At 40.3% G+C, this 24,362-nt stretch overlaps 1 long non-coding RNA gene across 4 annotated transcripts in view; it reads right to left on the bottom strand.

Annotated features, from left to right (window-relative positions):
• LOC125092674 (uncharacterized) overlaps positions 1–22,274 on the bottom strand; it is a 373,116-nt gene extending 350,842 nt beyond the window's left edge. For 3 of the 4 annotated variants that reach the window (XR_007125036.1, XR_007125039.1, XR_007125042.1), the window contains exon 1: positions 22,159–22,273. This is a non-coding gene — a long non-coding RNA (uncharacterized LOC125092674). Of the gene's footprint in view, positions 1–22,158 lie in introns of all 4 variants that reach the window. The other variant, XR_007125041.1, reaches the window with a different exon arrangement.
• Between the last annotated feature and the right edge of the window lie 2,088 nt (positions 22,275–24,362).

The following is a 24,362-nucleotide window of genomic DNA, read 5'->3' as shown; positions in this document are numbered from 1 at the left end:
AGTCAACACTTCCATACATACCCATCCCTGACCCACCTCCCCTCTGGTAACCATCAGTTTGTTCTCTAGAGCTAAGTGTGTTTCTTGGTTTGCCTCTCTTTCTCTCACTTCTTCTTTTTCCCTCTTGTTTATTTATTTTGTTTCTTAAATTCCACATATGAGTGAAATATGGTATTTGTCTTTCTCTGACTGACTTACTTTACTTAGCAGAATACTCTAGCTCCAACCACACTGTTGAAAATGGCAAGATCTCACTCTCTGTGTGGCTGAGTACTGCTCCTTGTGTTCATACACCACCTCTTCTTTATCCATTCTTCAGACAGTGGACATCTGGGCTCTTTCTATAGTTTGGCTATTGTAGATAAAGCTGCTGTAAACATCAGGGTGCATGTATCCTCGTGCATTACTATTTTTGTATTCTTTGGGTAGATACCTAGTATGCAAATGCTGTATCATAGGATTTCTTTTTAACTTTTTGAGGAACCTCCATACCGTTTGCCAGAGTGGCTGCACCAATTTGCGTTCCTGCCAAGAGTGCATAAATACCCCCTTTTCCCCACATCCTGGCCCATACCTGGGATTTCTTGTGTTGTTAATTTTAACCATTCTGACTGGTGTAGGGTGATATTTCACTGTAGTTTTGATTTGTATCTCCCTGATGATGAGTGATGTTGAGCATCTTTTCATGTATCTGTTGGCCATCTGGATGTCTTCTTTGGAAAAAAAAAAAGTCTATTCATGTCCTTTGCCCATTTTTTAATTGGATTGGTTTTTTGGTACTGAGTTTTATAAGTTTTTAATATATTTTGGGTACTAACCCTTTATCAGATACATCATTTGCAGATATAGTCTCCCATTTCAAAGATTGTCTTCTACTTTTATTGACTGTTTGCTTTGCTGTGCAGAAGTTTTTCATTCTGATGAAGTCAGAACAGTTTATTTTTGCTTTTGTTTCCCTTGCCTCAGGAGACATTAATGTAGAAGAAAGCTGCCCCAGCTGATGTCAAAGAAGTTACTGCCTGGGTTCTCCTCTAGAATTTTTAGGGTTTCAAATCTCATATTTAGGTCTTTAATCCATTTTTTATTTATTTCTGTGTATGGTGTAAGAAAGTGATCCAATTTCATTCTTTTGCATGTGGATCTCCAGTTTTCCCAGCACCATGTGTTAAAAAGACTGTCTTTCTCCCATTGGATATTCTTTACCGCTTTATCAAAGATTAATTGACCATACAGTCATGGGCTCATTTCTGGGTTTCTGGGATTTCTATTCTATTCCATTAATCTGTGTGTCTATTTTTGTGCCAGTACCATACTGTTTTGATCACTACAGTTTTGTTATATAACTTTAAGTCTGGAATTGTGATGCCTGCAGCTTTGCTTTTCTGTTTTAAGACTGCTTTGGCTTTTGGGGGCCCTTTGTGGTTCCATACAAATTTTAGGATTGTTTGTTTTAGTTCTGTGAAAAATGCTTTTGGTATTTTGATAGGGATTGCATTAAATGTATAGACTGCTTTGGGTAGTATAGACATTTTAACAATATTTGTTTTTCCAATCCAGGAGCATGTAATATTTTTCCATTTCTTCATGTCCTCTACAATTCCTTTCATCAGTGTTTTATAGTTTTTAGGATACAGGTCTTTCATCTCTTTAATTGGGTTTATTCTTAGGTATTTTTTGTTTTGGGTGCAATTGTAAATTGCGTTAATTCTTTTGTTTCTCTTTCTGCTGCTTCATCATTACTGTATAGAAATGCAACAGGTTTCTGTACTTTGATTTGTTATCCTGCGACTTTACTGAATTAGTTTAATAGTTTTAACAGTTTTTTGGTGGAGTCTTTCAGGTTTTCTATATAGAGTATCATGTCATCTGCAAATGGTGAAAGTTTGATTTCTTCCCTGTCAATTTGGATGCCTTCTATTTCTTTTTGTTTTCTGACTGCTGAGGCTGGGGCTTCTAGTACTATGTTAACTAATGGAGAGAGTGGACATCCCTGTTTTGTTCCTGACCATAGAGGAAAAGCTCTGTTTTTTCCCTGCTGAAGATGATATTAGTTGTGGGTTTTTCATTTATGGCCTTTAGTATGTTGAGATTTATTCCCTCTAAACCTACTTTGTTGAAGGTTTTTGTCATGAATGGACATCCTTCCTACTTTGTCAAATGCTTATCTGCATCTACTAAGAGGATGATACGGTTCTCATCCTTTCCTTTACTAATGTGGAGTATCATACTGATTGACTTGTGAATATTGAACCACCTTTGCAACCAGGAATAAATTCCACTGGATCATGGTGAATAGGGTTTTTTTTAATGTATTGTTGGATTCGGTTTGCTAGTATTTTATTGAAAAAATTTGCATGTATGTTCAACAGGGATAGTGGTCTCTAGTTCTCTTTTCTGGTGGAATCTTTATCTTTTGGTATCTGGTAATGTTGGCTTAACAGAATGAATTTGGAAGTTTTCCTTCCTTTTCAATTTTTTGGAATAGTTTGAGAAGAATAGCTATTAATTCTTCTTTAAATGTTTGGTAGGATTAACCTATGAAGCCATCTGGCCCTGGACTTTTGTTTGTTAAGAGCTTTTTGATTACTGATTCTTTTCTGATGATCACTCTGTTCAAGCTTTCTATTTCTTCCTCTTTCAGTTCTGGTAGTTTGTAAGTTTGTAGAAACTCACCCATTTCTTCCAGGTTGTCCAATCTATTGGCATATGATTATTCATAATATTCTCTTATAATTCTATTTCTGTGGTGTTGGTTGTTATTCCTTCTCTCTCATTTATGATTTTATTTGGGTCCTTTCTCTTTTTTATAAACCTGGCTAGAGGTTTATCAAGTTTATTAATTTTTTCAGAAAACCAGCTTGTGGTTTCATTGATCTGTTCTATGGTTTGTTTCTTTGTTTTAGTTTCTTTTTTTTCCCAAAGATTTTATTTATTTATGTCAGAGAGAGAGAGAGCACAATCAGGGGGAGTGTAAGGCAGAGGAGACAGAGGAGAGGAGGCAGAGCTGGCAGAGGGAGAAGCAGGCTCCCTACTAGGCAGGAAGCCTGACGCAAGACTCGATCCCAGGACCCTGAGGTCATGACCTGAGCTGAAGGCAGACATTTAACTAATTGAGCCACCCAGGCGTCCCAAGTTTGTTTGTATTAGTTTCTATATCACTGAATTCCACTGTGATATTTATTATTTCCCTCTTCCTGCTGGCTTTAGGCTTCATTTGCTCTTTTTTACTACCTCCTTTAGGTATAAGGTTGTGTTGTTTATTTGAGCTTTTTCTTGCTTCTTGAGGAAGGCCCATATTGCTATATACTTCCCTCTTAGGACCACTTTTGCTACATCCCAAAGGTTTTGGACTGTTATGTTTTCATTTTCACTTGTTCCCATGTATTTTTTTTATTTCTTCCTTGATTCCCCAGTTGGCCCATTCATTGTTTAGTAGCATGTTATTTAGCCTCCATGTATTTGTGGTCTTTCCAAATGTTTTCTTGTGGTTGACTTCAAGTTTCATAGCCTTGTGGTCACAAAAGATGCATGGTAGAATGCCTGGGTGGTGCAGTTGTTAAGTGTCTGGCTCTTGGTTTTGACTCAGGTCATGACCTCAGGGTCGTGAGATAGAGCCCCATGTCAGGCTCCACACTCAGGGTGGAACGTGCTTAGGACGGTCTCCCCCTCTCCCTCTGCCCCTCCCTTCTGTTCTCTCTCTCTCTCTCAAACAAGTAAATCTTAAAAAAAAGAAGAAGAAGAAGATGAAGGGGAAAGAAAGAAAGAAAGAAAAAAAGAAAGAAAGAAAGAAAGAAAGAGGAAGAAAGAAAAGAAAAGAGAAAGGAAAAGAAAACAAAACATGCATGGTATTATTTCAATCTTTCTGTATTTGTTGAGGCCTGATTTGTGGCCCAATATGTGATCTATTCTGGAAAATGTTCCATGTGCACTTGAACAGAATGTGTATGGATGGAATGTTCTGAATCTATCATTAAGTCCATCTGGTCCAGTGTGTCGTTCAAAGCCATTGTTTCCTCATGGCTGGGTGGCTCATTCAGTTAAATGTCTGACTCTTGATTTCAGCTCAGGTCATGATCTCAGGGTCATGAGATCAAGACCCACCATGGTCTTGAGGGGGAGACTGTCCTTAAGCCTGCTTAAGATTCTCTCCCTTTGTCCTTCCCCTTCAACATGCTTGCACTCTTTCTCTCTCTCTCTCTAAAAATCAAAGACAAAGCCATTATTTCCTTGTTTATTTTCTGCTTAGATGATCTGTCCATTGTTGTAAGTGGGGTGTTAAATTCCCCTACTATTCTTGTTACTATCAATTAGTTCCTTTATGTTTGTTATTGTTTTATACATGTGTGTCCCCATGTTGGGTGCATAAATATTTACAGTTGTTAGATCTTCTTGTTGGATTATCCCCTTTATGGTTATAAAGTGACCTTCTTTGTCTCTTCTTACAGTCTTTGTTTTAAAGTCTAATTTATCTAATATAAGTAGTGCTACTCTGGCTTTCTTTTGACATCCGTTTGCATGGTAAATATTTCTCCACACCCTCCCTTTCAATCTGCAGGTGTCTTTAGGTCTAAAATGAATCTCCTGTAGGCAGTATATAGATGGGTCTTGTTTTGTTTTGTTTTTTTAATCCATTCTGACACCTTATGTTTTTTGATTAGAGCATTTAATCCATTTACATTCAAAATAATTATTGATAGATATGTATTTATTGTCACTTTATTATTTGTTTTAATGTTGTTTCTGGGCATTTTCTCTGATCCTTTCTTGTCTTTGTCACTTTTGGTCTCTCCTGTTGCATTTAAAGTGACCCCTGTAATAATTCTTGCAGGCCTGGTCTGCGGTCCAACTCCTTTAGTTTTTCTTTGGGACACTCCTTTTCTTTCTTTTTATTGTGAATGTTAGTCTTGCTGGATAGAGTACTCCTGTCTGCAAATATCTCTCATTTGGTACTTTGAATATATAATGCCACTCCTTTCAGGTTTGCCAAGTTTCTGGTGCAAAATCTCCAGCTAGACTTATGGGTTTTTGCTGGTAAGTTAAGGCCTTATTTTGTCTTGCTGCTTTTAATTTTTTCTCTTTATCACTATATTTTGTGAATTTAATTATAGTATGTCTTGGCATACTTGACCTCCTTTTGCTGATTTTGATGGAAGGTCTCTGTGCCTCCCAGACCTGGATGTCTGTTTCCCTCCCCAGATTAGGGATGTTTTCTGCCATTGTTTTTTTTTTTAATTTTCTACCCTCCTTTCTACTTCTGGGACTCCTATAACACAAATTTTAGTATGTTTGATGGAGTCACTGAGTTCCCTAAGTCTGTTCTTGTGTTAACTAATTTTTGTTCCTCTTTTTGATCAGTTTATTTTCCATTTTTTCCCTTTATATCACAAATTCATTCCTCTGCTTCTCCCAGCCCACTGTTCATTGCATCAAGCCTGTTTCCAATCTTATTTATTGCATTCTACAACTCTGATTTTTTTTAACTCTTTTATCTCTGTGATAAGAGTCTCCTGATGTCTTCTGTTCTTTTCTCACTCCCCATGAGTATCCTTATAATCACTGCTTTAAATTCTCCATCAGGCATGTCACCTGTATCTGGTATCTGTTTCACTTCGCTCTCTGGCTATGGCCTTATCTTTTTCTTTCATTTGGGATAAATTTCTTTGTCGTGGCATTTTTCTAAGTCTCTGTTTTCTTCTGTTTGTTAGAAAATCCAGTTATTTCTCCTGCTCCTGAAATGATGCCCTTATGAAGAAGAGGTCATGTGCCTGGGGACTGGAGCATCAGAGAATGCCTCTGGTGTGTGCCGTGTGTGCTCTGCTGTTGTGCTGTGGCTGCTCTAACCTTCTGGCAGGTCATCTGCAGAGGCTCTCCTTGCCTATTGCAGGCCGTGTGTTTAGTCCCTGGACTGAATAGAATGAGTTTTAACTAGGAATGCTCTGATCTGCTTTGTAAAATGAGACCTGGTACCAACTCCATGAGACCTGAGGCTCCAAAGAACTCTCTGGTTGGGAGAAGAGATGTGGGCGGCGCTTCATGCTGATCTTCTGGGGGAGGGGCCTGCTAAACTGGGACAGAGGCAAGCTTGACTTAGAAGGGCCGTCCTGCCAGAGCACAGAGGGGTTGGGCTTGGTGTAAGCATCTTAGGCAGCCAGTGTAAGTGCTCTCACAGGTAGCTCTGTGTTTGTGCTGAGGGACAGAGAAGGGAAATGGTACCAGTTGGCTCCTTTGTCCCCAGAGAAGCCTCTCCAGGAACGCTGCCTCTCACGGATGCCTCTGAGAAGAGCAAGTAATCTTCCTGCAGTGTCCCCTAACCATTTCTCACATTGCTGTTTCCATGCTGTCTGCCCTTGGGTTGTTTACCTGCCTTTTCTCCATGAGCTGTGCAGGGCCCTCCAGGCTCTATCCCAGCCAAGCCTGCTGACCTTTAAAACTCGAGGCTTTAAGCCCTGCTTGTTGTAAGAAGTCACAAAATTCAGACCCTCTTGCTCTCCCAGCCAATGGCACTGGGGAAACCTTCTTGTGCATTCCCCTTTGTTCTCCTCTCTCTCTTATCCTTCTCCAAGACCATGGCTCCCTCCCCTCTACAGCACCCATGATCCATTTCTTCTCTACACCATGTCTCTGAACTTCCCAACTTCTTTGATGTGGCTTCTTCTCTCCCTCTAGTTGTGGAGTGTGTTCTGTCAGTCTTTAGGCCAATTTCTGGGGCATTTACGGATGATTTGACAGTTATCTAGTTTTGTTTGTGGGACGAGACAAGCCTAGGTTCCCCCTACTCTGCCACCATCTTAGGACTTGTCCCCCAAATAAACAATGTTTAGACCACATGGTTCTAACCACTTTATTTAATACAAAAGCCAAGGAAACAGACACTTCTTTCAGGGCTGGAGGGAAACACTAGCTGTGCATTTGACTTATTAGGACAATACAGTGTGCATGAACTCAAAGTTTATTCCTCATGGGGAATGTGAGGAATTCTAGAATAATTGTGATTACATGCAAGTTTTGTGATAAGTCATGACTTTGGAGCCTAAATACAGAGGATAAGAACAAGTGGTAGGAGAAGGGGATAGGCACAAGTTGACAAGGACAAAGTCTGCCCTCTTGGTAGCTAAGCATGACTCTAAGAAACAAATCTAACCTGGCCTCATCAATAATATAGAGGGAACCCAGGTTTCCCGGATGCAGAATGGATGGACTCCCATAAGGAAGACTTGACCTGGATAATGAATTTAGACACATGTGGTTATGTCTTCCAGCACCAAAGCGATGCACAATGACAGTCAGCTGACTTCCTCTTTACTGGACAGAGTGTAAGGAAAGAACATATTGAGTTACATAGGAGGGCTCCAGAAAGACTGCAAAGATTTCAGAGTCATGTATTCAAAGGCTTTCCCATAAGATCTCTCGCACACTTTTCTCTTCTCTATACCCCTAGCTCTGTCCTATTCCCCCTTTGCTTGCTTGAAAAGACAATCACTGCATTAAGTGATTAAGTGCTTCTTTTCTTCTGACTTGTGGTTCACAAGACCACAGTATGCATTTCAATTAGCCCCCCCCTTTACCCCGCATGAAGGGAAAAAGAAAAGAAAAAAGAAAAACCAGACCTTGGAGAATAGAGTTGTTGGGAAGCATTTTCAATATCCACATGCAGTTTTTACATCGTGCAAAATTATGGTAAGAGGGCAAATGGGCTTGAGATTCAAATGTTCCTCAAATGAGCAGTTGTTATGCTAATTCCCTGTTTGACATCTTCTGTCAAACTGGATAAATGTGCTCTACAAAAATATTATTTGTAGTCGGAAACCTTAGTTCCAAGTTCCAACAGGAGGGTTAGCAGCTGTGAAACTTTGGGTAAATTGCAAATCCTTCCTAAAACCCTCTTTCCTCGTCTATAAAGTAGAGAAATATTAATATCTGCATTGCGAGCTGATTATGAGGATTAAATAAATATGTGAAACTGCTTTATAAACTAGAAAACACCTGCTTTATAAACTAGAAAAAAAAATATGAAAGACAGATCTGCATAGTGGTAGAGGCTAGGTACTCCCGAGATGAGATGCCTGAGTTAGAAAGCTGGTTCCACCTTTCCTGTGATCTAGCAGCACTCGACCACTGGGTGCCTCAATTTTACTTCTGTAAGATGCAGATGTCATGGTGCTGACTCAGTGACATGGTGCTGATTCATTTAGCCTAGTGCCTGCAAGCGTGACTTAACTGTCTGCTACTATTCTTATATAACTGTTACTGATGCTTTTATTATAAAAAATGACAGCAATGTGAATGGAGAGGAGATCCACAATAGAAAGAAAATGATGGTCCTATCCCAAGTCAAGTTGCTCTTAAGAAAGAAATAAAATAGAGGCGCCTGTGTGGCTCAGTAGGTTAAGCCTCTGCCTTCGGCTCAGGTCATGGTCTCAGGATCCTGGGAGAGAGCCCCACATCAGGCTCTCTGTTCAGCAGGGAGCCTGCTTCCCCCCACCCCCCGACCCCACTCTCTGTGCCTGCCTCTCTGCCTCCTTGTGATCTCTGTCTCTCTCTGTCAAATAAATAAATAAAATCTAAAAAAAAAAAAAAAAGAAAAAGAAAGAAAGAAAGAAAATAACTGTGTGCAAATAATCCTGGAGACTCAGAGTTTAAAAGTGAGGCCCCATTATTTGTAGGAACTTGCTTTGCAAGAAGGAATGTTCTCCAGTTAGAATGTAGCCAAGTTCCTTAACACACCAGTTGTTCCGCGTCTCTTTTCCGGGAGCGCATCACGATATTCGCTTTAAGAATTGCCTTGTAGGGGCACCTGGGTGGCTCAGTGGGTTAAGCTGCTGCCTTCGGCTCAGGTCATGATCTCAGGGTCCTGGGATCGAGTCCCACATCGGGCTCTCTGCTCAGTAGGGAGCCTGCTTCCCTCTCTCTCTCTGCCTGCCTCTATGTCTACTTGTGATCTCTGTCTGTGAAATAAATAAATAAAATCTTTAAAAAAAATTGCCTTGTGGTCATCAGGGGAGGAAGGAGGAGTCTCAGGTGGGGCTCATGGGGACCCTTAAGGATCAGGGAAAGATGCCTCATAGTACTCAGCAAGGGATGGGAAAGCTGGCCCTATTCATGAGTTAGCTCTCTCCAAGAAGCAAAACACAATTTAAAAGGGTAAAGACAGGGGCACCTGGGTGGCTCAGTGGGTTAAGCCTCTGCCTTCAGCTCAGGTCATGATCTCAGGGTCCTGGGATTGAGCCCCACATCCGACTCTCTGCTCCGCAGGGAGCCTGCTTCCCCCCAGCACCCCCACCTCTCTCTGCCTACTCTGCCTACTCTCTCTGTCAAATAAACAAATAAAATCTTTAAGAAAAAAAAAAAAAGGGTAAAGACAGCGCAGATGTAAATGATCCCATAGTGTTAGTTCTATTAACACTTCAGACCTATAAATGGTCACAGCATTTGTCTCAGACGATGAAGAATCCAGCCTTTCCCACTACAGAGGATAGTGCCGAGAGCATGATGTCCCTGGCAAGTCCTCTTCTGTCTTTCAGGATCTTCTATTTAATATCAATCTTAACCACCACAGGAGAACAGACAGTGAGAGATCAGGATGTCAGCAATAACAACAATAATTATAACATTTTCATTTATCACACTCCTGTGATGTGCCTGCGCTGAGATAAGTATGCTATGCGCATTATCTCATTTAATTCTCCTTAATATCTTGTGGAAATAGGACTATGGGAGGCAACTAAGGTTTGCAGACATGAGCGACTTGTCCAGTCTTATAGCTAGAAAACATTGAACCCAGGATCCCAGCCCCGTTCCAGCTGACCCCAGAAAAAGTCCCTTAGACCCACATATCATATTGAAGTTAGGAAAGTCCTTATTTCCCACACATGAGAGGCTGACACAGGGGCTGTGCTGGTTAGTGAATTAATGACAGTGGTTTCATATCCACGGTTGCACAAATTTGTTGAATGAGTAAGCACATACAAGAATCTGCTTTTGTTGATGGTGGTGGTAGTTTGATGGATGACATGGAAAAATCATAAATAGGGAAAATAAGTCCCTTTTCTGAGAAAGCTTAAAATACAAAGACACAAAGCAAAGGGTCAAGGAAGAGAAGTCACATGGAAAGCAAAGGCCCTGCTTGCTGTGGACAGGAGTGATCTGAAATGGGTGGGCTGCTCCCTGGCAGCGTCGGGGTAAGACCAGGTCTTTTTCATAGTGGCCAAGGCACAAGCTGTGTGGAGGGACTGTTGATGTTTCCTTCCCCTGCAATTGAGCACAATGCAGGGAGAGAGTATCATTAATAATCATTAGTGTAAGGCTTACAGGTGCTACAGCAGATGTTGCCTGGCAGGGAAATTGGCAGCATCAAGCACAAACTGGGAGGTAATTTTCATCATGGGACAATTCTCAGAAGATGTCCAGCATAACTCAAAATGTGTTCCCTCTCCCAGCCTTCCCGAGTCAGGGGACCTCCACTGCGTCAGACTCTCCCAGAAGTTAGGGAGCCCCCATGTGCTCCCAATACCCCCACGTCCTTCCCCCATCAAAACCTCTATCCCAGGGTGGCTCAGTGTGTTAAAGCCTCTGCTTTCAGCTCAGGGTCCTGGGATCGAGTCTCGCATCAGGCTCTCTGCTCAGTGGGGAACCTGCTTCCCCCTCTCTCTTTGCCTGCCTCTCTGCCCACTTGTGATCTGTCTGTCAAATAAATAAATAAAATATTTTTTTAAAATTCTGTTTAAAAAAAAAAAAACCTCTATTCCAGGGCATTCTAGTTGTTTACATGTATTCCTCATGCACTAGACTGTCAGTTATTTGAAGACAGGAGGAATCTTTCATTCATCTTTGTATCTCCAGCATGCTGTACATGATAGTTGCTCAGTTATTGCTGAGTGAATGAATAAGGAATGAAGGAACTGACAGAGGCATGGATGGACGGATGGATGATGGCTGAATGGGTAGATGGATGGGTGGTAGAAAAGGGAGCCGCACAAGTATAATTTTTTGATCAACTTTGACCCTCAAAAATAACCTTGGCAACCACTTACTTTCATGAGAATATCACCTTTGCCTTTGGAAAACATTTTTTTTAATGTTACAATGTGTTTGCATACTATAGTCCAATTTAGTTCCCAAAATAGTCCTTTAAGATATATAGGGAAGATGGGATCCACCGATTTCAAAAATGAGGGAAACAGTTCACCAAGGATAAGTGACTCTCCCAATGTCAGGTGGTAAGTACGTGGCAACCTCAGATTTTCATGCAGGTTTCCCAAGGATGGCCACATGGGCTCTTCCCACCAACCCATCCCCCGGCTCCCCGGGCATTAGTTCCCTGCTACTAGAGAAGCAGCTCTCTGCTGTCTGACCACCAACCAAGAAGTCAAGCTGAACAGCCTTCTGCATATTTACAGCTCAAAACACAGACTCCTTAAGCTCTCCTGCACATTTGTTCTCTATGGACAATCAGAGGAGACTGCCATTTCTACTCCCCTAGAATTGGTGACCAGAGATGAATGCTGAGGACAGAGAGGCAAGGACTGTGCCACATTATCCTGAGAATCTCCTGTAGTCAGGCCCAGTAGGGAAAGGGAAAGAGGTGTTCTCCACTCTCCAGAGCTGAGTGCCTTAGTGAAGACTGGAAGCGAATGCACATAGAGGGAAACAGCATTCAGTAGCCATTGGTTCATCCACATAAATGGAGAATTCCAACACAAGAGGGCATTTGCTCAAGGGACCCACTTCACTATGAAGGGGATTCCGGGGCATACCTCGAACCATGGGATTCACTGGCCGGGTCACATCCTGAACCATCCAGAAGCAGCCAGCTTGACACTATATTGGAATGGCGTGCCTCCCCACTTGTTATCCTTACGGTCCTAAGCCTGACATATGATAAGGGCAAGGGAAACTTTGAATGAGACACTAAAGTTTTAAAAAGGATCACCTTTTAACAACTGAAAGTATCTGGGAAGTTATGGAATCTGACCCAAATGAACGAAGGGATTTTTCAAGAGAGAAGGGAGATTTGGCATAGAGTGGTTAGGAGAGTGACCGTAGAAAAATCAAATCATTTCGCGTTTGTGCCTCTCTTAATCGGGAGTGCTTAATAAACCAGCTGAGTGTGTTGCTGTCCATCTACAAGCAGCAAGGCCTGTTCTGGGAGGGCACAGATGTTGCACTCACACTGTACAATTCAGTGTGTGCACACTGACAGTTTCCAAAGGCTTCCTTTTTTCCAATGGCGGCAGAATTACTCCCAGCCCCAAGTGCTTTCTGAGGCTGGATTGTAATTATTAAGAGTCCTTTCTGCCATACCCACCCTCTCTGCCTCCATAAAAGAAACTTCTTCCCTATTGTCTTCCTCATTTGGAATTCATTCTTCTAATCATCACAGCTTTGTCTGGACTAAAGAGCGCCCTGGCCTCTTTCTATATAATTCTCTCTCACTTCAATTATGGGAGAAGGAAGCTGCAGCTGACTCACTTCAAAGTTTCACTCTATTAAAAAAGAAATTCACTGATTGGAAAACACTTTAAATAAAATGTCCTAAATATACTTAACTGTTCTTTCATTTTAAATTAATATAGGAGGTACAGGGTTGTGTGGGGGGACTAAGTGAGCTTTAACAATATGCCTTTGAAAGGTGAGAAATTTTTAAGTGACTTTATATTGCTAAAGAGTTTGGAAATCTCCTAGAATGTGAATTCATTTGTTTGTTATTGTTTTCCACCATATAGAGAATGTCATTATATAGGTATATATATGTATGCATGTATGTATGTGTATGTGTTTGTATGTTTGTGTGTGTGTGTGTGTGTGTATATATATATCTCCCAAATGAAGAATTTTTACATATATATATGTACACATATATATACATACATATATACATACATCTATCTATATATATATATGTTATATAAACACATACACACACACACACACACACACACACACACACACTTCTCACAGGAAAATATATAACTAGTCTTCGAGCAATCTTTAACCAAAGAAGCCTAGAAGAATCAGGACATATATACTGTGACTTCCCTTCTGTCACTCTGAATAAAGCACTCATGCTTCTACCTACGGCCAGCGCCCCCTCCCCCACCGCCCCTAGCCGCCACATTAACAAACATCCCATCTCTCCTCTCCTGCAAGGACACATAACTTGTCTCTCTCTTACGTCACCCATGTTTCACCTGCACTGGATTTTTCCTATTAGCATAAAGCACGTTGTTATTACTCCAACTGAGGGGATAATGATAATAAACATTTTTCACTCCCTCTTCCTCCTCCAGCTGCAGTCCCAGTTCTCTTCCCCCTTTACAATAAAACTTCTTACAAGAGTTGTCTCTCTATTCAATTTCCTCACCCCCTTCCTTCCTAAATTCATTCCACTTAGGCTTTTGCCACTAAAATTCCACTGAAGCTGCTCTTGTTAAGGTCCCCATGTTGCTAAATCCTGGGTTAAGAAGTAGCTCTCAGCTTAATTAATATACCAGCAGCATTTGACACAGTTGTTCACCACCTTCTCTAAGATACACTTTTTTTCTTCCCTCACTTTTTATCCAGGACACCACGTAGTTCTAATTTTTCTCCAAACTCTAACCACACTTTCTTATTGACCTTTGTAAATTCCTGTCCTTTTCCCTGACTTCAGAGCCAAAGGGTTTAGTCCTTGACACCTTCTCTTATTGGGGTTCCCCTCCAATCTCTTGGCTTTAAGTTCTCCCCAGATGCTGATCTGTCCCAATTATCTTAAAAATCTCCAGCCCAATTATCTCCTCTATATTCCTCCATATTCCTCTACCCAGCTGTCCACCAGACAAATGCCCAATGTACATTTCAAACATTACATGTCTAGAACTGAAATCCTGATCTTCCCCATAAACCCTGCTCCATTAGCAGTGGTAACGCCAACCTTCCAGCTATGCAGAATCATCTATGCCTCCTGTCTTTCAAATTCAACTAACTCTACTTCTGCCTCCCTGGTCCTAGCCACCATCATTACTTGCCTAGATTATTATGATGGTCTCCAAACTCATCTTCCTGCCTCCAACTTTTTCCTTTCTATAGTCTACACTCAACATGCCAATCAATGTCAGGTTACATGGATATCTGACAGTGTTGCAGCATTTCTGATGTTAACACTGGCAATTATTCTCCAAGGCCATTTTCATAGGACTTTTCTGATTGATACTAGAAAGATATGGAGGAAATACATACCACTGAATGAAAGAAGCCAATCTGAAAAGGCTATATATTGTATGATTCCAATTATATGACATTCTAGAAAAGGCAAAAGTATGGAGACAGAAGACAGAGAAAAGATCAGTGGTTGCCAACATTGGGGGAAGGAGATGATAATCAGAATAGAAAAGATTATTAGAGCAGTGAAAACAGTCTGGAAAAAATTTCAATCAATCAATAAACAAAAGATGTAAGATATTGGTGCTTGGCTTAAAATCCTGCATGACTTTCCATTTTGTCACAGTAAAAGCCCAAGTCATTACAGGCCTTGCAAAATGATCATCTTCCAACTCTGACTCATGTCCTCCATGCTCTTTCTGCTCCAGCCACAGGGGCCTCCTTGCAATGCCCAAACAAGTTAGATAGGCTTCCACTTCAGAGCCTCCCCACTGCCTGGAACACTCATGCCTATGTGTGCACATGGCTAACTCCCTTGTTCTTTCAAGTCTTAACTCAAATGCCATCATTTCATTGAACTCCCCTTTTCTGATTTCCCTTCCCCTTTATCCTACCTTACTCTCTTAAAGTAATTATCAGCTTCTAACATATGAAATAATTGACTAATCAATTATATTCTTTGCCTCTAATAGAATCTAAATTCTATAAGAACAAGGAATTTTCCCCCCATTTTTGTTTTTCTACACTGTTATCTCCAATGCCTAGAATAGTATCTATCACACAGTAAGTCTTTTGTGAAAACTTACTGAGTAAAATGAAGGTTCAACTCAACAATCCTTTACTGAGCACTTGCTTTACCTAAAGTATGTGCCAGGCACTGACAGAAGATATGGCAATGAACAGAACACAATTCCTGCCTTCAAAGACTTATTATAGTCAGGTATTAACACAGCTGACCCTGCAGAGACTACCCATGAATCATGACTGTTGGGACCCCTCTAGGGGTCTTTTTTACCAGTTTGCCACAGGTACAAATTCAATGATGCTTGAAATTCTATAATTAATCACTCAGCAGCTTTGTGACCTTGAGCAAATTACTTAACATTTTCTAATTCTTCTGTATTTTATTTGTAAAATGAGATAATAGTGTCCATTTCACTGAGTTGTTGTGAGGATCAAATGAGAGAATCCTGGTTAAAAAAAGGCTTCGTAGAGTCTCTAACATGGAGCAGCATGAAAGGATGTCAGCTGTTCTGTCCATTCTCCTGACTAAATATTCTTATCTCTAGTAAAAAACAAAATCTTTTCATGGAAGTACTGGAGAGCTTTGAAAATCAAATAGAGCAATTGCCAAGACTATGACACAGAGTTATCTTTCAAGCAAAACGAGGGAGAAATAGTCATATTTGTCACATACATCACCACCTAAAAAAGGATGTTTGTTCATACTGAGTTCCAGATCAGGGATTTAACAAGGACCAGAAGAGATATAAGAAGAGGAAAACTGGGGGCACCTGGGTGGCTCAGTGGGTTAAGCCTCTGCCTTCGGCTCAGGTCATGACCCCAGGGTCCTGGGATCGAGCCCCGCATCGGGCTCTCTGCTCAGCGGGGAGCCTGCTTCCCCCTCTCTCTCTGCCTGCCTCTCTGCCCACTTGTGATCTCTGTCTGTCAAATAAATAAATAAAATCTTAAAAAAAAGAGAAAGAAAAAGAAAAAAAAAAGAAAAGGAAAACCAGAAAAAGAAATGATCCAGCCTCCTTCTGTAGAAGCAACGGTGACTTTCACGGATGTTCTCAATGATGGCTGTTTCCTACTTATTGTTTTTTATTATTATTATTAACAATAATAATATTATTATTAATAATAACAATATTATTATTAATAATATCAAACCAAAGTAAAGAAATACTGTTAAAAGGCAGATTCTAAAAACAGTTTTTGAGCCACTAATGCACTGGCTTCTTTCACATCCTTTATAAAATTTCATTCTCAGAACACCTGGGAGTGTTGTGTATTATACTCGTTTTAGAGTCAAGGAAATAAAGGCTCAGTGATATTAAATTGTCTAAAAACATAAAGTAGGTAAGTAATGGAGAGATCCAGGAGTCAAAGCTAAGGTTGTCATTCTAAACCTTAACACCACTCTACCTCACTTCCCAGTAAAATCAGAAAGCTATAGAGAAGGAAATGCAAACCACACTGAACAATTCCCCCCAAAAGGGCCAGGAAAGGAACCACACTAGCTTACAGGAGCTGATTTTGCTCATGCCTTCCGATTCACGTTTAGTGGCTTTATGCTGGTAGCTTGAAATATGCCATCAAGGCAACAGTTATGCCACAGAACTCAGCAAAAGCTACAAATCAGGGCTTTCTTTTCTGAGAGCCAACTTGACCAGCACACACAAGTAGAGCCCTTAGGCGTTCATGCCTGGAATCCAAGAATGCCTGACACCAGTGCCTGAGAGCCACTCATAGGTTTTATTTATTTTTTATTTTTTTAAAGATTTTATTTAATTATTCATGAGAGATAGACAGAGAGGCAGAGGCAGAGGGAGAAGCAGGCTGCCCACTGAGCAGGGAGCCCGATGTGGAGCTCCATCCCAGGACCCCTGGATCATGACCCGAGCCAAAGGCAGATGCTTAACTGACTGAGCCACCCAGGTGCCCCCACAGGTTTTCAATGACCAGACAGCTCCATCCCATTGGCATGCAAGGAGTGCCAGGTTCTCACCACCCGGCGACGATTCCTGCCATCAACATCACATCAAGAACAAATCCATCAGATCCCTTCCAGAGATCCTACCTCAGTGGAGAAAGGGAAGAACGAACTGAGGACCCTGGCTTCCAGAAAGATGGAAAGAAGAAAGACTCACCTATGTGACAAGCAGCCTCAACAGGGGGACCCTGGGGCCACCACAGACCCACTTTGCCTGCCGCGGGGCTGTCCATGGCTGGCTCCAGCTGCATGACGTGAGAGGGAGGGCAAGGACATATGCCTCAGATACTACTTTCTCACCCAGTCATGCCTTTTAACGATACCTTCATTTTTTCCCCCTATTTTGTCAGTAGAAAAACCAAAGCATGAAAAAGCATATGTCGCTGAGGCCAATTTAAACAGATACACATCAAGACTTAGCTAGAAAATGGGATGTTATGTTCCAAAAAGTTAGAAGGTTCTGGCAAAATGGAACCACTTTCTCTCCCAGTAAATAGAGGAAATGCCCCTCCCCAACCAAGGAGGGACATCCTGGATTTTGCTGGATAAAATGAAAGGAATCTTTCCAGGGAGACCATCCAACCCAGCCTGAAGATATGAACAGACCTGTGGAAGGAGAGGGTTGTCCACGCACTAAGAGGAAGGAGAGAATCAAAAGAGTTTGGTTGGCTAAAACAGGCCGGGGTTGTATTTCTTCCTGACACACAGTATTATTCAAATGACAGCAGATATGACTGAAAACATTTATCACATACCCTGACTCGCTTTAATCTCCCACAAAGAGAAGCTGCACTCAGCGCACCGGGCAGGGGGCATAATGAGGCAGCAGACCAGGCTGCCAGAGCGGGGCATTGATTTTAGGTGCCAAAAATAGAACCTGCTACAGTTTCCAGCCGGCTGCCCCATGTCTCTGAAGTGGATTATCAGCGGAACAGCACGAGCACTGAGAGATGTTTCCAGGCAATCAGATTAGCTTATACACAGGGCATTAATTCTCCAGAAATATGCCATGTTGACCAATCAAAATGGCTTCCTCGTTAAAGAAAGCCTGTAGTCTCTAAAGCAGCATTCACAGCTTCAAACAGCAATAATAACCTCTGTTTGCGGGGCATGTTCCAGGAATTAGCACCTGGCTTGGGTTAATGGTATAAAGCACAGCTTCTCCTAACTGGTCATTAATCCCAAGTAAATACCCAGCAACTCGATTTCTGTGGCTTTAGGATAAACCTGAAATCAAATGGCCTAGTCACACCAAACAGATTTAATGCAGGAAAAGCTAATGACCACAATAGCCTCCCCCTCGGGGTGCCGTCGCGGGGGGAGCTAATCTAAAAAGCATTTTTCCTTTCATGATGTTTGGCGAAATGCTGACTTCCAAGCAAGAGCAGAGCTCCCTCCGTAGATGGAGATGCCTCAAGGACCCACAGTCGGTCAGGAATGAACTGTGAGCTATTTTTCTAGTCAGTGATGATGGATTTTGAACCCATTCATTCACATCTTCTGGCCTTCCCTCACTCTTCCCACCCTCTGAGCAAATAACATGTGTTGAGAGGGTAGCTAGCTCTGCTCAGTCTGCTATCTGACGAAGCGGTCAGCCATGTTCGCCAGCGACGGAAGCCTGGCTGGGCTCTGGCACCGTGGGAAGAAGGCCCACACAGCCAACTGACTGAAGCTCAAGCAGATGTGCTTGATCTACATAGAATGTATTTCTTTCAGGTCTGTAATTCTCTGCAGTCATCCTGCCCGGTGCTTTTCAAACTGGATTCTGTGACTTGTAGGTTTCAGAGAGGAGGACCATGGACTTTGGAGGGGTATGGAGACAGGGCCAGGAAGGAAGATCCAGCGGTCCGACTCTAGGTTTAAGCTGCAATGAATCTATGCCGTTACTTGTTTTACAGACTAAAGGTCTTTGTAAATTTTCCTTAAGAAAAACAGTTTTGTTCAAAAACATCTGGTTCTGGTCAGCTTCCTCACCTTATGGATGAGGAGATAGTTTGCCCTTACTCCCCAGCTTCGGCAGTGCTCCAAGCCCATAAAGCTAGGCCACGTGCCCTACCCTCAGTTCCGAGAGCTTTATTACTTGCTGCACTTCCTGGAAGGTTACAGCACTGCCTCATTTTGCTAATTATTATTTTCTCCGAAAAGTTGTATCCTTCTCAAGGATAACAAAGATCTCATCCTTTTAGTGCCTCGCCCAATATTTCATAGAGAATAAACATCACTTCTTTGGGGAAATGATCAGTAACAACAACATCGAAGGCGCTGGTCAAAAAAATGTAACATCTAGATAACAGTTTAAACAGCTTGTTTGGGGGTTTTGTTGACTTGGGAGTTTGGTTTTGTTCATTTTTTTTCTTTTCTTTGTATTATCATGAAGTATTGATAATGGTAAGCCATAAATCTGCTGACATTTGTTCAGTGAGTCAGTGATGGCAGAATTCATCCTTACCTAATGATCTTAAGTTAGCTACTCACCGCCCCAGAATTCATATTCAGGTGTATAATGGGCAGTAGGCAGGTAATAAAGCACGATGTTGTACCAAAACAAAACAAAAAGTTTTTGTACCATAACTTCATGTAAATCTCTGTCAAGAACGGGAAACGTTCTAAGAATTTACCCTACTTGCAAGCCTACACATTAACCTATCACAGGCTCATAGATGTTGGCAGAAAACATGAAACTCCTGGCTCATAAAGTCCTTTATTACCCATGGCAAAGCACACATCATAAGTATCAGTATATTTGTGGGTCTTGGGTCTCTTGTTCCCAAGTCCCACAGGGGTGATATCAATGGGACCAGAGATGCCTGCACAGGGAATGGATTGCACTACAAGAGAGAAACCCAGAGCTTAGGGAACCCCAGTCTTTTTTAATGAGCAATAGGCATGCTTGACATTTGCTTCAGAAGTAGACACTATCTCCCAAGGCTGATCTCTATACATTCTTGAAAAAATAATCCAAGACATAAGACAACCGATTCCTCCCTTCCTAAGACATGCAGAAGCATGAGAAACCCATGAAGAATTTCTCTCAGCAAAATCTCACGAGTCAAAACTAGACCTATGGCTATGCCCATCCGTCTTTAAACCTAGCGACAGAGTAATTATCCTTTAATGACATAAAGCAATGATGATATATCCAAGAAGAAACAAATACTATCTTAGCTCACTAGATGGCTCTGAAAATACTATTTATTTTCAGAGCCTTAATAACGCAAATTCCGTTTATTTATTTTCAACTTTTATGATTAACCCATAGGAAAATCATGAAAACCTTTTGGTTACTAGAAAAACAGCAAATATCATCGGCCAAGATATTTCTGGAATGGTAATATTAAGCTGACATTGAGATACACATACACTATCACTTCAAACACACTGAGAAAATTGAATAAAATACAACAATTTAAGTTTTTGGAAACATAACTACGCTTAACACCAAGAAAAGAAAATCCCCAAGTGCTGGAAACAAAAGGACCTGGAAGTCACAACAATAAGAACTAAAACCAAAACACTTCACAGATTTCTAGAAATCAAAATAGGCTTTAAAAGCTAGGGAGGGGCAGCTGAGTGGCACAGTTGGTTGAGCATCTGCCTCTTGGTTTTGGCCCAGGTCGTGATCTCAGGGTCATAAAGATGAAGCCTCTTGTCAGCCTCCACACCCATGTGGAGTCTGCTTGAGATTTTTTTCTCCCTCTCCTTCTGCCCCTCCTGCTCATGTTCTCTCTCTTACTCTCAAATAAATAAATAAATCTAAAAAACAAAACAAACAAAAAGCTAGAGAGCAGTAGACTGTTAGACTCCTGCAGAGAAGAAAGTCCAAGGCATTGCCTTTAAGAGCAAAGGGACACAGAGCTATGCTACTTGCATGAAACTAAGAGCCACAAAGACTTACCCTATCTGTAAAACACAGATTTTTTTTAAAAATCCCACTTGACATTGAGGGATGCAACAAAGAAGACTTCCATCCATTTAAGCCCATCTTAAGAAAAAAAGTGTCTGAATCAAGGCCAATGCCATTTGGAGTGGTGTCTGAATTCATACACTCAAAGGATACATGAATTCCAAACCAAGGAATCTGCATTAAAAACTGATCGAGATTTTATCAGGATCAGGATAAAACTGCACTGTAAGGATGCTTCTACAGACAAGGTTTATAGCTACTACTTTCATGAATCTGGTTTCACAACTAAATATGATAAATAACGTGAGGAAATAAAATGTAATTAGAAAGAGTTAGGACATGTAAGTAAATGGAAGAATGTACAGCCAAAAAATTTAAAAAATAGTCAAGAAATATGAAAGAAGTTTTGAAACTATTATGTTTAAAATATTTAAAAAGATAGAAAACAAATAAAAACCTAAGGGAAATTACAGGACAGTATGAAAACATTGGCAGGGTTTTAAAAAGCAAAGGGAATTCCATAAATGAACAATACAGTCCATGAAATTAAAACATAATAGAAGGCTTTATCAGTACAGACAAAAATAAAATTAATGACTTGGAAGAAAAATCTGAGAGAATGATCCATAATTCAGCACATGGAAAAGATAATTAAGAGATGTATGGGCTAGAGAATAAAACAGGTATAACACACATCAAAGAAGCATTCCTGATTGAGGAAAAAAAAATACAGAAAAAGAGAGAATTGTTATTCATAGAGCTAATAAAAGAGAATTTTCCAGAATTTAAGAAAGACACATTAAAAGAAGCACACCAAATCCTCTGTAGAATAAATAAAAATAAGTCTACGCCTAGCCATATTATAGTGAAGCTGTAGAACATCAAACACACACAAATTATAAAAAGAGCTGCATTTATTTGGGTATATGGTTAGCTACAAAATAAAGAAAAAAATCCAACGGCTTCAAAAAGACTGGAATTTACTTTCTCATGTAATGGTCTGAAGCACCTCTGTCCAAAAGAAGTAAAACACAAGCCACATATATAATCTTAAATATTCTACTAGCCACATTTTAAAAAGTTAAAAAGTTATGTTAGCCTTAATATTTTACTTGATTGAATGCAACATGCCTAAATAGTATTTCAATATGTAATCAACATAAAAATTATAATAAGATATTTTACATTTTTTTAACTAAATCTTTTCAATTCTTTATAGCAGGTCGCAATTTAGACACTACCTTATTACTGGAAATATCTGATTTCATAACATTGTCCAAAACGTAGATTCCCATACTGAAACTGCTCCAAACATTTTTTAAAGTTTTCAAGTTTTAAGTCAAATATCAGTGCTTAAGTTTGTTAGTTAAATTTAAATACAAGGTAAAATTCCGTTGCTTACCTGCAGTATGCACATTCCCAGTATTCATGGGTACATGTGGCTAGCAGATACCGCTTTCATCAGCATAGCTTTGCAGGTGAGTGTGCTAGGATGAGATGCTAAACCAGTCCAGGATAATTCTTCACAGCCCTGCAAGTGAGAAGGGGGAATATAGCTAAGGATCCATGTGTATTTCCAAGGAGCCTCTACTGGAAGAGGTATTTTCGCCTCCCTTTGACCAGTCCCCAGAAGAGTTTCTGACACACAGCAGGTGTGTAAATAACATTTGTTGAAAGAAAGAATGTTATAATGACACCTTCTTACCCACCACTAAATTACACTCAGGTTAAAAAAAAAAATTCCACTTTTTTGGGACTTGTGACTGGCTCAGTTCGTAGAGCATGTTGACTCTGGGTCTCTTGGGTTCATGAGTTCGAGCACTACATTGGGCATAGAGATTACTTTAAAAATTCTACTTTCTTGGCCATCCTACGGAAGTTATTGGACTATCTCCTACCTAGTTGGGTTAGACAATTTTCTTCTCTGTTCAAAACCTGTAATGGCTCCTTTAGGCAAACAAATGAAATACAAATTTCTGACTATGGCACTTAAGACCATCAACAACACACCCTGTAACTATTTGTGTGTGTGACTACTCTCTGTAACAGGATAAAGCCTGAAGTTTTGGGAGGATGCTTATCTAAAGGTATAAGAAATGTCCTTCTTCATTAAGAAAATTCCAAAAAGTAGCTGCATGTGTAGATTTCTCATAATAAATTTGCCAATAGCATAAGGATCATGCATCTATAGGAATCAAAGTTTCCTGCAAATAATTCCAAGTAGCTCTGTTGGTTATTTTATTTGGTTTTCAGACATAGACTACATAACCAATTGGGCCAACTCAAATCCACACATGAATCTGGTTATATACACTTAATAGCAGTTTTTATCCAACTAAAAATAGAATATTCAACAATATTATTAATATTAAATAATTCATTAATACTAAACAATTTAATTAGTATTAATTAATTGGTTGATTACAATAGGATATTAAGCAAGAGAAAAATTTCCACAATACTTTTAACTCTCCTTCTAATCACTCTCTCCTCCTGCTGGCCACAAACACTCCTTCCGAAGTTCAGCCTCCAGATAGTGCTCCAAACACATTATATGCTTTCTCTCATACACGTATGCTCTTGCTACACTATCTGCCCAAAATGTTCTTTCTTTCTTGACTGATTGGACAACACTCTTTTCTTCTTTTAGTGGTCAGCTCAATTATTTTCTCTTTCCTAAAGTCTTTTTGTGGTTGATCAAATCTGAAGTAATTGCTGTCTAATCTATATATAACAGTATTCTGTGCATTTTTATTGAGATATAATTGACATATACCATTATCTTACTTTCAGATTGAAATATAATAATACTTGTATATATTACAAAATGATTACCACAGTAAGTCTAGTTAACATCCATCACCACACACAGCTACAAAAATTCTTTTTCTTATGATGAGAACTTTTTCTTGTGACGAGAACTACTGTCTAAGCAACTTTCAAAAAAGCATATTTATAAAACTTGTCCTTTTCCCCATAGCTTATAAATTGTATGTCTGTCTTCCTTTTAGATTATAAATTCTAGTGGTACAGGTAATATACTTTAGAGGTCCCTATGCCCATAAAGAGCAGTTAATAATGCCTACATTATCTGCACCCTAAGAAAATGATAAGGACCAAGAAACCAGGTAGATTGAAGTGTGTTTTAGAAAGTGCAAAGTGTTCTAAAAATGTGGATTAGGTTATTATTAATATAATGTGGGGGATATATTAGATGTACCAAAACATCCCTCATGAAGTGAGCTGTATCTCCTACAAAAGCACTTAATGTGGAAGGTTCTACTCCAAGAGTGTCTGAGGATAGAATCAAACTGAGTAGAAAAAAGGGAAGAAATTGCCAAAAAAGGAGAAGGAGGAGGGAAGGGAAGAGAGGAGAGAATGGATTTTGTGTGAGGTCAGAAAGCTGCATACTCCTTCATGTGATCCTTCCTTGTGACCGTCTCTCCCCATCATCAGCCCTCTTCAACAAAGTCATTAGACAATGGAATGATTGAAAGTAAGATGACAGAGTCTGGGGCCAGGGGATCCAAAGTGATGGAATATTTTGCTCAGATCTGAAGGGCAAGAGAACCCCTGTGGGACCTTTTGGTTGCCTTAATGTTGGTT

The sequence above is a fragment of the Lutra lutra genome, chromosome 2 (assembly GCF_902655055.1).
Source record: "Lutra lutra chromosome 2, mLutLut1.2, whole genome shotgun sequence".
Lineage (NCBI taxonomy): Eukaryota > Metazoa > Chordata > Mammalia > Carnivora > Mustelidae > Lutra > Lutra lutra.
Note: the sequence above shows the minus strand (reverse complement) of the source record. Positions and strands in the feature narration are given on the sequence as shown.